The following is a 19182-nucleotide window of genomic DNA, read 5'->3' as shown; positions in this document are numbered from 1 at the left end:
CCACCCAACACCATTGCACACCATTCGGAAGCTGTTTGAGTTGCAAACCATCGATGAGAATACTATGGGGTTGGGTGGATGGTGAAGGGCTGAGGGGAGGTCTGAGGCTTGGAGAGTGGATTAGCCTGGAGAGAAGAGGTGCCGTGAGAAACTCTCAGACCCAATACAACCAGGGCCCTCAGCAGGCAGTAGCGCCACCATGGTTAATCTGACACTAGTAAAGCCCTTCCTTTCTCCCCCTCTGCTCCACTCCTCTCTTGAGGGAAAGTGACTCTGTGAAACAGAGACTTCATTTAACTTTTTAGAAGAGTGCCTCCACATTTTATTCGAGAGAAAGCTTTAGGGTGTGTTTAAATCAGGTAGAACCAGAGCCATGGGGTTCTGATCCCCTTCTCTCTGAAAAGTAGATGCAATCAGTACCTTTGTTTCTGGAACCCCCCGCTCCATCTTCTTAACACTCCGTAAAACCCATCCAAACAGCCAACCAAATAAAGAACAATATAACCCAATGTTTCCTCAGCAAACCTATTTTTCAAGCGTTATTTGCTTTAGAACATCAGAGGAGAGGATCTTGTCAGTCAGTATGAAGACTGCTATAGGGACCCAATCGCTTTATGATGGTGATGAACACCAATGTCAAATCAAAATGTATTTGTCACATGCTTAGCAAACAACAGGTGTAGACTAACCATAAAATGCTTACGGGCCCTTTCCAACAATGCAGAGAGAAAAACTGAAAAAGAATAGAAAGATAATAACACAAGAAATAAATACACAATGATTAACAATTACTTGGTTATATACACAGGGTACCAGTACCGAGTTGATGTGCAGGGGTACGAGGAAATTGAGGTAGATAGCTATGTACATATAGGTAGGGGTAAAGTGACCAGGCAACAGGATAGATAATGCGCAGTATCAGCAGTGTATGTGATGAGTCAAAGTTAGTGCTAAAGGGTGGGTTAATGTAGATAGTCTGGGTAGCTGTTTGGTTAACTATTTAGCAGTCTTATGGTTTGGGGGTAGAAGCTGTTTAGGGTCCTGTTAGCTCCAGACTTGGTGCATCGGTACCACTTGCCGTGCGGTAGCAGAGAGAACAGTCTATGACTCAGGCGGATGTAGTCTTTGACAATTTTTAGGGCCTTCCTCTGACACCGCCTGGTATAGAGTAGTATAGAGTAGGGTAGTATGTACTGGGTCGTACATACTACCCTTTGTAGCGCCTTGCCGTCGGATGTCAATCAGTTGCCATACCAAACGGTGATGTAGTCAGTCAAGATGCTCTCAATGGTGTAGCTGTAGAACTTTTTGAGGATCTAAGGGCACATGAAAAATATTTTCAACCTCCTGAGGAGGAAGAAGCGTTGTCGTGCCTTCTTCACAACTGTGTTGGGGTGTGTGGACCAATGTTCGCTCAAAGAAATGTCGGCATCTGAGCAAATTCCAGGTCTGCTGAGCGCAAACTTGAACGTTGTGAAAATTCTGTGCAACTTCTAGCGCACATTTGTGAACACTGAGGCTGTACCCGCTTAGTTACAGTTATAACAGAGGCCAAGTAGCATACTGTGGCCATTGATCATAATGTAGGCCTATCAGAGTGGCCTACCATCAAAAACAATGGAGAAAATGCATCCCATAATATTTTAACATGGAAATAGCTGTTCTATCATTCAGCCTACCGTAGCAGCCAATGTGTGGTGTTCAATGTAGGCCTACATTCCATGAGACTTTTTGAAAAACATGCAGGGCTTGAGATTAACCTGTTTATCCACTTGCCCTTCAGACAAGGAGGTGACTGAAAATGTGTTGTTTGATGCAAGAAACCACTTTACAAAATAAAGTTAATTATTATTCCCATAACATTACAGAGAATCAGACAAATTATGCTACCCTCTGCCTATTGGCTACTTAGCTTATTTAAGCCTGTCTCAAAATACAACACTGCCCCTTTAAGACAGAAAAAATGCTCTTTACCTGACTCGCTTTTCAAAGATGGCTAGAAATGTACATGCTTTGTGCTCTTTTTGGAAGCAACCACTCCCCATTGCTGATTATAAATTATCTATAACTGGGCTCATAACTCACTTACTAGCAAATAATATGAACAAATGAGCACAAATGGCTACATGCAGCTCTCACTTTGATCTCAAAACAAGCACATCTACTTGCGACCACTCATTCTGTAAAAACAGTCCCGTTCAAAATGAATGGCACAGATCCATATATGGCAATGGTCGCACTGGTCTGTAGAGTTGTGCCTGTCAATGTAATAGAATCCTAGTCGGGTGTGTTCTGCCTACAAGAAAATCTCTTGCATAGTTTGTTTTGCATACTAAGTCTTGCATAGTTCGTTTTGTTTCGGTATGTATTGGTATGCATTGAAAGTGGCTAATACTGGCAATTCCCACAATAGAGGGAAAAGTTGATAGTGTTAACTAAAGGGGAAAACCAGAAAGTTGAGAGAAGAATCTCGTGCTTCTCTGCATGGGCTGATATTTATTCTGCCCGGCAGTCCCAGGGGAGCTGCGCGCCCACGCACAGCTTAGAGGGAACATTGGTGTGAACCATGTTCATTCTTTAGTGAAGTGGACACAGAGGAACTTGAAGCTCTTAACCCGCTCCACTACAAACCGGTCGATGTGGATGGGGGCATGCTCGGCCATCCATTTTCTGTTGTCCACGATCAGCTCCTTTGTCTTGCTGACTTTGAGGGAAAGGTTGTTGTCCTGGCGCCACACTGCCAGGTCACTGACATCCTGAGATAATGGCGTTGATGAGTCATGACCAGCCTTTCAAAGAATTTCATGGCTACAGATGTGAGTGCTACGGGGCGATAGTCATTTAGACAGGTTACCTTGGCGTTCAGGGACTATGGTGGTCTGGCTGAAACATATAGGTATTAAAGACATGGTCAGGGAGAGGTTGAAAATGTCAGTGAAGACATTTGACAGCTGCTCTGAGTATGCGTTCCTGGTAATCCATCTGGCACTGCTGCCTTGTGAATGTTAACCTGTTTAAAGGTCTTACTCACATCGGCTACGGAGAGCGAAATCACACAGTCGTCCGGAACAGCTGGTACACTCATGCATGGTTCAGTGTTGCTTCCCTTACAGTAGTATCTAACAATTTACACAAATCTAAAAGTAAAAGAATGGAATTAAGAAATATATAAATATTAGGACCAGAACACTCCATACACTGGAGTTTGTGACTGCAGTGACTACATTCGTGAACAGAACAGAGGCTAATGGCAATCAATTTGTTTGGCGACGTAATCTCGTTAGGAGGCTGCCTCACCTGCCTCTTTTTCTCCGCCACTTCCTCCTTTGAGTCCCGGGGATTAGTACCTGGTAAGCAGAATGTTTAGAGCTGCCGACTCATTGAAGTAGAAATCTTCATCCAAATCGAGGTTAGTGACCGCTGTGCTGATGTCCAGAAGCCGTTTTCGGTCATAGGAAAGGATGGCAGAGAAAGTTAAGATCAGCATAAAAAAAAACACAAAAAACAGAATTGGTCTGGCATGTAAAACGGCTGCTATCCACTGTAACGCCATCACAAATACATTACTGTTTTAATTTTACGCAAATGTTTTATAGATATCAACTCGCAGACATAAAATAAGACTGGCTAGTCTTGTCTCCTTGATGAACTTCTGCACACCAGGACACGTACACATACAGTAACATGGTTAAGATGCTGCGACACACAGTGCCCTGGCCTCCAATTCTACAATATAGTAATACGAGTCTATTCACCAGTCAATAGTTTAGAAATAATACACATACACAACCTTTCCGGTTTCTATTTTCCAGGCCCTCTTCCATCCCTCAATCGTTCACACCCTTCATTCAGAGTGAGGCTTAAGCATGGGAGAATGGGACTCCGTGAAACAGAGAACGAAGCACCTTAATGGAGTCTAAATCGAGGGAGGCCTCAAAGAAGCACTTGATGTCATCCCTCACACACACAAACACACACACGCACACACACATAGCCTCTTGGATTCCAAACGTGTTACACCCTCAGCATTTCACACTAACACCCTCAGACCCCCCTTCACTCACTTAATCACTCTCTCCCCATCTCCCTCTCTATTTCTCTCTTTCTTTCAACGCCTATGGTTCAAAAGCTGTATTTCTGGCTTACTAGATTGGAGCACAAAGGCTTTTCTTATGCATCTTGGAGAAGCCCCACTAGAGGCCTACATTCCTGCCTGGGTACCCAAGAGCACATAGAGAGGGTTGGTTTTCTTTCTTCTCATGACCATTTCCATACAGGATTAAGCCACTTGGCTTTTGGATGGTGTATACAATATTTTTCAGCCACCCCCTCACGATTCTCAGAGGCCTGAGGTGAATTATGGGTAAGACAATCAGCTCATAAACTAGCTCTTTTAATGTCTATTCACACACACTGTCAGGGCCAAAGTAGGTATGAGTGGAATAACATCTCAATGGTGGTGAAAGGATCTGCTCAACTAGGAAAGCCTTTCAGCTGCCTCACAGTAAACCGCTGTTCTCATCTTCCACCGTTTAAATAGACTATCCAAGAGGAGACCAAACAAAGCTAGGAAGAAACAATCAACAATTTTTTGCCCCTATTTCAAGATACCTGATTGACGTGAAAATTACATTCAGACTTTTCTAAACTTTTCGGTTGTGAGCATTCCGAAATAAAACAGGGAAGAGGGTCAGAAAATATTGGGTGAAATTGGAATGTTCCTGGCCCAGAATTCCCCTCTTTCCCCCTCTCTTCATCAGAATACATTAATATCCGCAAGTGTTGGCTCAGGCGAAAAATACTCATGGACTAAACAAAGTGCACTGTGACTTTGGGGTCTGGGATCTTCAAATAAACCCTCACTTGGTGTCATGGGGACCAGGAAGTGGAATTAACTGCTATATTAGCTGACCTTCATCTTGTTGTTTCTCCAGACCTGCCTGGCTGGGTCCCAGGGTGGCCTGTAACCACGGTCTCCAGGCCCAACAATGTGGGCATTTCCCTCAGCAAAACACAGGGCTGTGGTTTACTGAGCAAACAAGCCGAGCCCTGCCAAATACACTCGCTCCCACATTTCACAATCACTTTTTCCCTTGCCTTTTTTCCCTTTTGCTGTTGCACCACCGAGGAGCCAAAAGAAACCACTGTACAACTCTGGGTACATAGGGTGTGAAAGGCCTGAAGATGATATTGAGGTTGATTCATGGCGTACATTTAATGAGAGCAAGGTAGACAACCTTATATTCTCATGATGACTTGGTATGTTCAGCGCTTCTAGCATGCTTGTAAGCCTCCAAAAGTGCTGCCCTACGATTTCCATAAAGTAAATGTGTCACAATACATATTGTTGAGACACTGCTGAAGATATCAGTCTCAGCATCTGGAAAGATGGTCTGTCTGGAGAATTACCTTGTACACATTGAATCAATATGCAATGAAAATGTTAGAAACTGTACCAAGAAAACTCTTACCATGCTGCAGTATGTTTTAGGGGCAAGGGTCTGGTGTTGCCATTACTGTCTGCCTGTAGTTCCTTCCTACTAAAAGCACAGTCAAAGCAAAGTGCTCATAGGATGCTAATAAATCAGGCCTTTTGGTTGTCGGATTAATACAGGAAGACATCAAACAGTCACAAAGGAACATAACTGTAACTGCAGAACCGGTGGAGAACTAGGAAATCAGTCTCCTTTACTACTTGACTACCTCATGGTCCCTGTAACGAATAGAGCATCAGGTACTTCATTAATTGTTCATGTAAGGGAGAGATTTATCTTAGAAATAGAGTAAAGAGTGCAGAGCTCTGTGGTGACGGTAGGCCTTAAACGTTTTAGCTGAAGAGTCAGCTTGGTGACACATCAGCAGTCAGGATCAAAGAGGAACAGACACCTCCACTTTGGACATCAGCTCTAATGCAGCTACTCCAAAAATATGGGGTGATGTTCGAATACAAGTTCAGCATCGGCATCAAAGCAGCATTGACATCAAAAGCCAAGCATCAATACAACATCAAACACCTCTGATGGCAATCTTCCACGGGGTCAGAGAAGGAAGGCTTGGGTCAGATAGGAGGCTTAGCCACGGGGAAGGCCAATTCCAGCCCCCTGCCTTTACTGAGAGCACAACAAACACGTCTCTGGAAAATGACCTTAGACTACCAGGGCATCAGAAACTTTGATCTGCCTGGTTGCCAGATTTGTGAATTCATTTTTAAAAAGTTGATACTGTATGTGTGCACTTTAAGAGATCTATTTTTGCTGCCGTTAAGGCAGCGCTTGTGTCAAATGCACATTAGTTTGTAATTTTGTCATGTAAAAACTGGCGCACTGGCATTTTCCAGCCCGAACACCAGGTTCGGCAATTTACTTGTCTTATATCAGCTCTCTTGTGCTCAGTTAGGTGGGGTGGAAATATGGTCCCTGAAACATGATCCACAGTAAAATATCAGGTAGCGCTGATGTGAATATTTAAGACCAACCAAAAGCTGTTTTAAAAAAATAAATAATAATAATAATATAATAATAATAATGTCATTTAACCTTTATTTAACTTACTAGTTTTAGCGGTAACGCAGTTGATTATGGCATGAATTTTGACAGCGAAAACGCAGCCTATCCAGCCGTGATGCACACTGCCCATATGCACATGGAACAACAACAGTTCAATGTGCTTTTGGTGCCTGTATATTCCCCATTTTGTTTTATTTGATTAAAACCAAGCATAGCCTCCCCTCCTTTCAATTAATGCTTGTTTTGTGCAATTAATGCAATAGCAAAATAGTCAAGACTGTCAATAAATGGTTTGGCTCCTGAGACAGCTTGGAAATACGTATTTATCACCAAAGCTTTATTAAAATATCAAGTTTGAGAGGAGTAAAAGAGTGAGCTGACATTCCCTTTATATCTATGCACAGTAGGCAGGCCCACATTATTTTAGCCATGCAGGTCCTGTTTTGGACGTGCGTAAAACCCCCTCCATGATGTAGGCTACGTGTCCATGCCCATCATAAAATGAGAGATGAGAACCTGGTGCGACAAGTAGCTTAGTGGTTAGAGCATTGGCCCAGTAACTGAAAAGTTGCTGGATCGAATCCCCGAGCTGACAAGATATAATTCTGTGTTCTGAACAAGGCCGTTAACCCACTGTTTCCCCGGTAGGCCGTCATTGTAAATAAGAATCTGTTCTTAACTGATTTGCCTAGTTTAATGAAGGTTACGTTCACCGGTGAACCTGGTATTAAGAATTTATCTGTAACCTGTTACAATTGTCTTGTTTTCCGTTTCATATGTTCAAAACCCAAGACGTCCCTTAGACCTACTATAGGCTGGTTCAACAGCAATGCGTGTCTTTTCTAAACTGGCGATTTTATGATATCATTACATTTTATTCACCTTACTGGTATTATGGTGACAATATCCGTGGCTCGCTTGCAATGCAACTTCTGGAGATGTGTGAATGCGATCTGATCTGCAAAATGGTTCTGATTATGTTCATAAAACATAGGCCTATTTGGGAGCAGTATAACGGTGAGTGGACATTCTCCCTTTCTATTTATATTGGATCTGTGTCCAGCTACTGTGAAAAGTTTGGATGTGCGTAAACCATCCATAGTTTGCAATGTTTTAACATTATATGCCCATGGGGAGAGATTATGGTGCCTGTAAGTGTGACATAGCCTATTTAAAACAAGTTGTTGATGTCACGGATCCCCCGTCCTGCTGCTCATTCCGTTCACCAGCTTCGGAGGTCTAAGTCACTGGTCTTCTAGGAGTCACTGAACTGGATTCATTACCACCAACCCCGGACTGTCTTGTCTCATTAAGCACACCTGGTTCCCATTCCCCCTGATTAGTATGTGTATATATGTCCCCTCTGTTCCCCATTGTCTTTGACGATAATTGTCCCATGTCCGTTGGTCTTGTGAGTACCTATGCTCTGTTGTGTCGGCTTTCGTGCGACTTGTTATTACGGGTCTCGTCACGTGTATTATTTGGAGGTTTACACCTCGCTCTTTTGTTTGGGTTACATCCCTGTTTTATATATATATATATACACTGCTCAAAAAAATAAAGGGAACACTTAAACAACACAATGTAACTCCAAGTCAATCACACTTCTGTGAAATCAAACTGTCCACTTAGGAAGCAACACTGATTGACAATAAATTTCACATGCTGTTGTGCAAATGGAATAGACAACAGGTGGAAATTCTAGGCAATTAGCAAGACACCCCCAATAAAGGAGTGGTTCTGCAGGTGGTAACCACAGACCACTTCTCAGTTCCTATGCTTCCTGGCTGATGTTTTGGTCACTTTTGAATGCTGGCGGTGCTTTCACTCTAGTGGTAGCATGAGACGGAGTCTACAACCCACACAAGTGGCTCAGGTAGTGCAGCTCATCCAGGATGGCACATCAATGCGAGCTGTGGCAAGAAGGTTTGCTGTGTCTATTAGGGTAGTGTCCAGAGCATGGAGGCGCTACCAGGAGACAGGTCAGTACATCAGGAGACATGAAGGAGGCCGTAGGAGGGCAACAACCTAGCAGCAGGACTGTTACCTCCGCCTTTGTGCAAGGAGGAGCAGGAGGAGCACTGCCAGAGCCCTGCAAAATGACCTCCAGCAGGCCACAAATGTGCATGTGTCTGCTCAAACGGTCAGAAACAGACTCCATGAGGTTGGTATGAGGGCCCGACGTCCACAGGTGGGGGTTGTGCTTACAGCCCAACACCGTGCAGGACGTTTGGCATTTGCCAGAGAACACCAAGATTGGCAAATTCGCCACTGGTGCCCTGTGCTCTTCACAGATGAAAGCAGGTTCACACTGAGCACATGTGACAGTCTGGAGACGCCGTGGAGAACGTTCTGCTGCCTGCAACATCCTCCAGCATGACTGGTTTGGCGGTGGGTCTGTCATGGTGTGGGGTGGCATTTCTTTGGGGGGCCACACAGCCCTCCATGTGCTCGCCAGAGGTAGCCTGACTGCCATTAGGTACCGAGATGAGATCCTCAGACCCCTTGTGAGACCATATGCTGGTGTGGTTGGCCCTGGGTTCCTCCTAATGCAAGACAATGCTAGACCTCATGTGGCTGGAGTGTGTCAGCAGTTCCTGCAAGAGGAAGGCATTGATGCTATGGACTGGCCCGCCCGTTCCCCAGACCTGAATCCAATTGAGCACATCTGGGACATCATGTCTCGCTCCATCCACCAACGCCACGTTGCACCACAGACTGTCCAGGAGTTGGCGGATGCTTTAGTCCAGGTCTGGGAGGAGATCCCTCAGGAGACCATCCGCCACCTCATCAGGAGCATGCCCAGGCGTTGTAGGGAGGTCATACAGGCACGTGGAGGCCACACACACTACTGAGCCTCATTTTGACTTGTTTTAAGGACATTACATCAAAGTTGGATCAGACTATAGTGTGGTTTTCCACTTTAATTTTGAGTGGGACTCCAAATCCAGACCTCCATGGGTGGATAAATTGGATTTCCATTGATTATTTTAGTGTGATTTTGTTGTCAGCACATTCAACTATGTAAAGAAAAAAGTATTTCATAAGATTATTACATTCATTCAGATCTAGGATGTGTTATTTTAGTGTTCCCTTTATTTTTTTGAGCAGTATATATATATATATATACACCCACACACAAAGTTGAAGTTTACATACACTTAGTTTGGAGTCATTAACTCGTTTTTCAACCACTCCACAGATTTCTTGTTAACAAACTATAGTTTAGCATGTCGGTTAGGACATCTACTTTGTTCATGACACACAACTGATGGCGGGATTGTGCGTTCCTGGTGTAACTCGGGCAGTTGTTGTTGCCATCCTGTACCTGTCCCGCAGGTGTGATGTTCGGATGTACCGATCCTGTGCAGGTGTTGCTACATGTGGTCTGCACTGAGAGGACGATCAGCTGTCCGCCCTGTCTTAGGCGTCTCACAGTACGGACATTGCAATTTATTGCCCTGGCCACATCTGCTGTCCTCATGCCTCCTTGCAGCATGCCCAAGGCACGTTCACGCAGATAAGCAGGGACCCTGAGCATCTTTCTTTTGTTGTTTTTCAGAGTCAGTAGAAAGGCTTCTTTCGTGTCCTAAGTTTTCATAACTGTGAACTTAATTGTCTACCGTCTATAAGCTGTTAGTGTCTTAATGACCGTTCCACAGGTGCATGTTAATTAATTGTTTATGGTTCATTGAACAAGCATGAACAATGAAGATCTGAAGTTTTTTATTATTTTTATGAATTATCTTTGAAAGACAGGGTCCTGAAATAGGGATGTTTCTTTTTTTGCTGAGTTTACAATAGTTAAAGGTTATGGAATCTTTACAAATGGCTCAAATGCCTATTGCCTTGCTCCAATGATCGCAAGCATCCCTTCTCATGCAGGGAAATGCCTGTGGTGCCAGCTGTGGTCAGAGCAATCCCTGTCATTACAATGCCATGGGAGGGTCAGGAAACCAACACAATGATTCCTGGTCCCACCCAGTGCTGGACATGTCATGTTTGAGATGCCTGACAGAGAGCGGGATGTAGACTGATGGCTCCCATCTGAACACAGCTCCTTCTTTCCATTGTGATGGAGGACAGAGTGTGATAAACATGCCTGGGAAATGGCCGCCTTTGTCGCCTCAAAGATCCCAGCCCGTCCATTCTCGTGAAAGACCACAGCTCTGAAACCCTTTCAGTTCAATGGTTCTGCATGGGGTGACACTGTGCGACACCTGCCACATGCGCATGCCAGCCCGCACACAAACACAAACGATGGAGAAAGCCATGCAGTATATTTTCTGTTTACTGTACACTGCACGTAAATCAACAGGTATTCTATTTGTTTTGTTGAGAAAATAACAAGCACTCAACATCCAGAACATTTGAATTTAGAGGCAAGCTGATGAACTGAATCTCTCTGATGGCACGGCTCCACTAACGGAGTGTGGCAGTGCATCTCAGCCCAATATACTGCTAATCACACAGAGGGTGGCGTGAATCTTTCAGCATCTTAATAAGCTGTGTCTAGTTGTCTCCACCTGAGTCACTGCATCATATTATTACCTTGTCTGGTAAAACAACTCCCGCTAAATGGGAAAACTACTTTTGATCATAACATTGAGATTGAAATGCAGAAACTCAGTCTAAAGGGAAAGTTCACCCATTTTTACATGTGGCCTTATTTATGTTAAATAGACAATTGTCACATTTTGCTGACTTGCCATTCATTACAATGGAATATGTAAATATGTCTGACACATTAGAAAACACTCCACACCAACTCATATTACACTCTTAAAGGTTTCCAAAAGGGTTCTTCAGCTGTCCCCATAGGAGAACCCTTTTTGGTTCCAGTTAAAACCCTTCTGGGTTCCATGTAGAACCCTCTGTAGAAAGGGTTCTACATGGAACCAAAAGGGTTATTCAATGGGTTCTCCTCGTAGGACAGCTGAAGAACCCGTTAAGGTTTTACAATGCACCTTTTTTCTAAGAGTGTACATCAGAATCCCATTCTGAATAAAGACTCTGCACAAACTTTTTGAAAACATTTTCCACTGTGCCTTAAATCCATGTTTGAATGATACTGTTAACAACAACAAAAAGATGCAAATAAGGACATTTTAAAAAAAAAATACTTTAGTGCAGAGACATGATTCAGAATGGGATTGTGATGTCATAGGAGTTGGTGTGGAGTGTTTGAGTGTTTTCTAACATGCTTTAGACACATTTTCATACTGCATTATAGTGAGGGCAAGTGATGACTCAGCCAAGTGTGTTTTGCTGGGTTGCATGCAGAGGCTGTGTTTCAGGGTCAGTCTCCTGGGCTGTTCCTGACTCATTCTCACCTCATTGTTAGTAACTAAGTGATAACCATTAAAGCCTAGTTTTGCTCTTTTGATCACTTACATTCTTTTTCCCTTTAAGTCTGTGATTACATCCAGCAGCCAGCTATCCTTTATGACTCAGAGAATTCATTAGTGCTCACCAGTGGAGGCTCCTCAGAGGAGGAAGGGGAGGACCATCTTCCTCAGTGAAATTTCATAAAAATAGAAATTGTGAAACATTAAAAAAGTTAACATTTTTAGATAAAACTATACTCAATATATTCATGTCACCAAATACTTGATTAAAACAAACTGCTTTGCAATGAAGGTCTATTGTAACTTCAACAGCACTCTCTGGGGTAGCATCATGGTGTAGCCGGAGGACAGCTAGCTTCTGTCCTCCTCTGGGTACATTGACTTCAATACAAAATCTAGGAGGCTCGTAGGCCTCACGCCCTTCCACAGACCTACATGGTAATTATGACGACCTCCAACCAATCAAAGCTTTTGCAATATGAACTCACATGTCAATCCAATCATAGGATTAGGATCAGAGAATTAACCTAGTATGTTGTATTGGGGTTGTGTTGCAGAGCATTATGGGGTGGGGTTCTATGTGTGAGAAGCTTGGAGAGTTGGGGAAATTATTGGATAGAGATTGAAAAGTGATAGTTGAGCATTTTTGGGATATTATTCAATTCAAATTAGTTTCTTGAAATTACAGGAGATGGAGGAGGTAGGTCATAAATTGTTTTCTTGATTTTAGAACTTTATTTTTGTGCCCAGTTAGTGAAATTTATTTCAATTTGCCTTGCTAACTTCAGTAGCAAGTATCAGAAGCTACCAGCTCGAGTGTGCAGTTTTAGCCGCCAACACTACCGACAATTTTGTTGACATACCCCTTTCATTCTCTGGGGTACACGGAAAAGGTGCGAATTAAAACCAAGGGTCGACCTCTGCCTGCGATCAGTTTCATGAAGAACGATGAAAAGGTGAGGGCGTTCAATACCAATTGGTAACAAAAGTATAGCTGGTTAACAGGGAGACTTTCATAAAGCAGCCTGTATTGCTGGCCTTGCCTGTTTATGGAAAGTCTGATCCTTGTGCGAAAGGGCGGTACAGTCGTCTCCAGAACATCTATCGTTCAGCTAAACGGCTAAACAAAAGCAGGGAGCACACAAAAGCCCACATCAGATTTTAGCTTCTGGGAAAAAGCCGCATTGATCTTGACGAAGGTCTGCGTATTCAAACAGCGCAACACACCGAGAAAGTAAGAAGAAACAGGGATGTTCTCAAGCGGCTTATCAACACCGCTGCGTTTTTGGGCATGCAAGTATAGGCTTTTAGAGGATACGACGAGAAGGAAAGTTCCGCTAACAACGGCAACTACAAGGAGCTTGCAGCGGTAATTGCACGTTACGATGCTTTACTTGCTGAACATATGGAACTTTCGACTGTCTTTTCTGGGATGTCGAAATGTATTCAGAATGATTTGATAGCTTCCATTGTATCATCCATTAAAAGTTTGATTAAAGAGAGGTTGACGCAGCGCATTTTTTTCGCGCGCGCTCAAGTAGGCTTTCCACTTTCCTCCGGTATTTAGCAAAGATGATAACACATAATCACTCCAGACAGACACAAGCAAAAACGACTTCCATAAATGTTGCAGCAGCCTAGGCAACACCTAAACATGCGAGATCTGACATGCTGTATGGGATGAAAACGAGACAATTTTTCAGTCTGATCAACTTTAGGCTACTAGTAAGAACAGCTGCCTACAGTATGTGCACTGTCCATTTGGTCAGGGTAAAATAATTGGTAACATTATGTATTTATAGTCCCATTTAAGGGCTTGTAAGTAAGCATTTCACTGTAAGGTCTATACCTGTTGTATTCGGAGCATGTGACAAATAATATTTATTTGAACTCATTCTTAGCATTTTTGTCTGTGTAGTGTGTTGTGTTATTGTTTTTTGTCTTCCCAGTCAAATCCTGTCCTGCACTGAAGTCAAGCCTCTGAACACCTCAACTCATGCCTCATACTCTCATTCAATCGCTGCTGTGTACCGTTTCCAACACTGTATGTAGCCCTCTCATTCCCATTACCCCTAATATTGTACTATAAATGTCTTTATTAAATGCTTTAGGTTAAAATAATTAGTCTTTGACGATTTTTGAAACACTCTTTGTCGTCTCCGTGCGTTCCGCGCCTATACCGTGGGTCTCGGATTCTCCTCAATTTTCAAGTCACCAGCCTCCACTGGTGCTCACCCCCTTCCTACATCTTGGAGGTGGCCAGGCTCCAATGAGAATCACCCTCTTGGGCTGAGTGAGGATGTATGTGATACCTCTCCTCTTTGATCCTTTCAGAACCAGGATGTAATACAGAGAAAAGGAAAGGGTGGTGTCACTATCTGTGTTCTCTGGCCTCTGCCAGCCTTCCGGTCTGGTTTGGAGTAACATGGGGATTAGTGACAGTCACATTCCAACTCTGTGTGCTGTGGTCACTCACAGGGGCATTCTCACAACATCACCACATACTGCATCACTGCTGAATGCCTATCAGGAAGCAATTGTCTCAAAAGGAAGAGGTTGGACTCCTTCATTGGCCCTCCAGTCACGACACCTTGTTTTCCTCCATCATTTATATTTTACAGTGTCTGTAACAGTGTGACCAAACCCAGTGCTTAAAGACAGTGTTATTCACGCTTCTGTTTAGAGTTTACAAGGTTTCTATTAACACGTATTTCTCGTAAGCCGCCGCTTATTGGACCCAAGCCCCAAATAACAACATTCAACTAAAGGCTAATATGTGAAAAACTGGCCTCGTTTGAAATTAATAGGCAATGTATTTTGTGGACAAAGAACTGCATGAAAGCAGAATTAATACTTCACACCCAATAAATACATCACAGTGCTGTGAGACCCAGTATTGGCCTCCTATCTGGTTTGGGCATTCATTTAAGCTGCATGTTTCATATTATATCTAAGCCATCACAACACCTCACAAGCACACAGCCCAGGTATTATGATATTTCCAACAGCCAAAGACCAAACTGAGTAGATCATTGAGTCACTGTTTACTCCTATATCAAGGAGAAGTTATGCACTATTTTGATAATATTGACCACTTTCAATGGACTTTCCTCAAGAGAATCATAGGTCAAAGTGTCCAGACATTGACTTCCCTTGGAGCGATCCTTCCAATGGGGGATTACCGGTATGACAGCTGTAACACACTGAAAGATGGGAATCATTAACCACTTTAAATAAGATGTCAGATCCTTGAGGTCAGGACAGCATCAATAAGACTGCAGACCATGAGCACCGGAACCTGTACGTGACTTTTACTGGGACAGGCAGATCATATCGACTAGATAGATGTGGGCCAGAATCCTATTTATTAGAGTATGTTCCACATCAATGAAAAACTGTCTGGAAACAGTGGAAACATTCTCCTCATAGACGCAACAAAGGATCGGTGTCTCTGAATGTGTGCGTGAGAGTGTGTCCATGGGGGTGTGTGTGTGTATACACAGATTTGTATGTGACTACAGTATGTGCATGTCAGAGGCCTGACCACGCCCCCCTCTCCTCTCTGGGGGACGTGGTGTGAAAACTCCAGGGTGTCCCCCCCCCCAGCATCTGGCTCTCTGAAGTGTCTGTGAACACATGAAGTCATTAGTTCCACCTCCGGCTGGACCCCTGCCTGCTTGATCCACACTGATGTGATCTCACAAAGGCCAGGGCGGCAGGGCGAGCCCTCCCTGGAGACCCATAACCACATGGGCACCAGAACAAATAGCTCAGTGCTTACTCATGTCTCTGGACCTCTTTATGGCAGGTGATTTCTACCCTTTTCAGAGAACGCCGAACTTCAAAGTACCGCCAGTCACCCCATTCCTTCTCTCGCCTTTCTCTCTCTTCCCTCCTCACGGCGCCACGTAGCTGATTCCTACTCATAACCGAGTAGTGAGACAAAAACAATAACAGTAGGAATCACTGAGCTATGTGTTAGTATGGCCACTTTGAATCTGAAGGGGGTCTTCAGCATTGGACCACAAGGTGAATTGGGACACCTGGAGAATGCTGTATGGTGTTGGTCTTAGATATACTCCCAGTCTTATTCATATGAGAGACATATAGCATATTCTATTGTCAATGCAAACAAAAGTCAATCAGTTTTGATCCATTTGATCAGTTGATCAAGGCGTTTTGAGGAAAACTGTGATAATTAAGCTGTCATTCTTGTCAGCCTTGGAACATGGAGCCAGGAGTTGATCAGTGACCTGATACTATTGAAGTAGGATAAAGGCTGAGAGATTACTGTACTGATACAGATATCCCATTGAATAGTCAGCTCCCATTCAGTTGGAGTAAATCAACATCTAGCTGCCTACATGATAGGCTGTCAGAGGTGGGTGGTAAATAAACCTGCTGTACAGATGTGAGCCACTCTATCGTTAGCAGTAAAGAACACATGACCTCAACCCTCTAAGTTCAGACCTGTCTTTAACTGTTCGCCACAGGACAAATCCAACATTCTAAGCCCATACTATATACACGTTAGGTGACTGTTGGTTGATCCTGTTCAATATGCCACATACTGCATCTATTAAAGTGGATCTATTTTTAAAAAATATAATATGCATTAAAGAAATTACTGGTACCTAATTTGTCCTTAACTCCACTATTTGTTGATATGTAACAAATGCATACATATAATTGGAGGCTGCTGTTGACGGTACTATACCCTAAGCTCTGCATGTCTTAATGTAATCTAGCACTTGCTGGATCAAAGTTAAAATATCAATTTGCTTGATGTGCTTGATTAGGTAGGAATGCCTTTAATTTCATATTCATTTAATTTCCTTCAGCCTGAGATCATGGAACAGAGCGAGCCAGCGTATAGGCTAACATGTTGGCCATCTTTTCAAGTGTTGAAATGGGGGAAAGGAGGAGATGGAGAGCGGGAAATGGATGGCAGAGAAGAGATGCGTGAGGCATTGGAGGTTATCCACCAGCTGAGGAAACACTGAGGCTGGCTAGGAGAGGTTGTTTGTGGTGAACACAAGCTCTGCAGCCAATGAAAATGTTTTGGTAGAAAGGGCTTGAAACAACTTCCCATCAGCACAGGAAGAGAGATCCCTCTTCGGTGATAGGAAACACTCGTACTTACACACACAGACAGACATAACTGACATAACTCATGTCATCTTCTTGGCTTGGTGGGTATGATTCATTTGGACCAGAAATAATCTGCACCATATGAAAATAGCTCACTACTCAAGAATTGCACTATGGAGCAACGTTTTGTGCACATTCCTCCAGTAACTTCCCCACTATGTCTGAACAATCCCATAGATCACAGGTTAATAATCCCCATTGCTCCTGGGGGATAAAGGGAGGTCCTGTGGTGCCATTGGATAGTGTTTAATAGGCTCCCTGCTGTGACCTACTGCCTCAGCCTCTCCTCCCTCTTCCCAGTCAAACAGGGGAGCACGCTTCCTTCAATCTGCCGTGAAATCAGGGACACTGTCCCCTCGCTGAGCCAGCACACAGCCTGCTGCGAGCAATGCCAACAACTGCCTTACGCTGAGTTACTATTTGCCACTGGCACCCACAGGAAGACACACCAGTGGCTGCTTGGCTTATCTCTTCTCCTCTTAAAGTTTTAAGGGTGCAAATGTATTCAGATGGAAAGGTATTTCAAGGCAGGACATACATATAGTGCATATTTTACTATTCATATTTTAAACTTCTTAATCTATCTCTGAAAACTGTGAAAATGACTCAATGGCTAAACCAGTCACACAATTCATAACTTAGCAATTCTTTACTTTAAATGAATGGGCATTTAAAAAGTACTGAAAATGAATTCATTGTCGTCACTTGATTATTGAAATGCCCCTGCCTTACAATGGTCCAAACCTTGCACCCTATGACAACCAGCAGATGTTCTGGCAGTGGTAGGGAGAGGGCATTGAAACCTCCAACAGACACACTGGACATGCTCTGTCTCCCAGAATGATAGATGGACCGATGATCCCTTTTCCGTGTCCATCTCTTTTCCAACAACTCTTTTGCCGCCTAACCTCCGTAACCTCTGACCTCAGCCGCTGTGATGGAGACCCTGGTCCATTCACCATCTGGGCCACAGCCCTCCCAGAGCCCCTGGCTACTACTGAAGGCTCCTCCACTGAGCCTAACCTGCCAATAATGGATGTAACCAAGAAGAGGAGCGAGAGGAGGTGACAGCCTGGTGGTGCACACATCTGCTATACGCAGTGGCTGACATTTAACTTGGGGAAAGTTTCAAAATCTTCATCCATCAGACCTGTCTATGACTGATCAGGATAGAGGTATGATTCAATCTCCAACTAGTAAAACATCATCATCCTATCTGATCATTGCTTATAGTTTGAGGAAAAACCAAAGAGACTGTTTTCAGTGACAGAGGAACAGTTGGACAAGGAGCAAGAGAAAAAGAGCCAAAGGACTAGCCCAAATCTGTTCTGTTGAAACTCCACACAATGGAGGTGAGAAAGACAGAGACTGTGGACCTGTGGATGACATCACTGATCCAGGCTCTTTGCCAGACAATCAGTACAGGAGAGATTTCTGCCAAAGCTTGGCAAGAGGGATATGTACACACAAGCCTTTTTCATTGCTATTTACCTCTCTGCCAAACCTTGTCGAAAGCACATAGTTGGAGAAGATGGATAAATGTGAAACCGAAACGAGACTCCCAGTACAGTACTCTTGCCTCTACAATCACTCAGCCCTCTCTCTCTGTTTAATCATGAAAAATGTCTCTGTCTTGCTGACAGGGACCCAGAGTTGATCATGTAGATACTGTATTTCCCTCCTAAGAGACCACAGAGAGTTATGCTGTTACAGTACAGTAGTATCTCATCATGCTGCCAGTAGAGGTGCTGAGGGACTGCAACATCCCACCACTGAGTCTGACCCACAACCCGACACTGTTCCGCCACCCCACACTTTTCTAAATATGTACACGAGTGCCGTGGAGATGGAAGCGGGCCTGGAGGAGATTGGGCCGCCGCTCACCGCTCCACCCGCAGGTCATAAATCCATTGTCAGACAGGCAGGCTGAAGCTGGAACATGTAGGCACTGTTAGTCAGGTGATTTATGGATCGATATAACCTCTGGAGTTTAAAAATAATGAGAGCAAATCTCACAGAGAATGAAGCACTTCTGAACTGATATAAGCACTTTGGAGAGTTTATCCACTGTAGAGTTGAGTTATGTGAGACAGATAGTGATGTTTTAAAATGGCTTCAAGCTTACATTACAATGAAATGGTGGTGTGGAAGCAGAATAGCACAGTTGACTTACTCTT

Source organism: Salmo salar, chromosome 06 (genome assembly GCF_965601325.2).
Source record: "Salmo salar chromosome 06, fSalSal1, whole genome shotgun sequence".
Classification (NCBI taxonomy): domain Eukaryota; kingdom Metazoa; phylum Chordata; class Actinopteri; order Salmoniformes; family Salmonidae; genus Salmo; species Salmo salar.
This window is presented reverse-complemented; position numbering follows the sequence as displayed.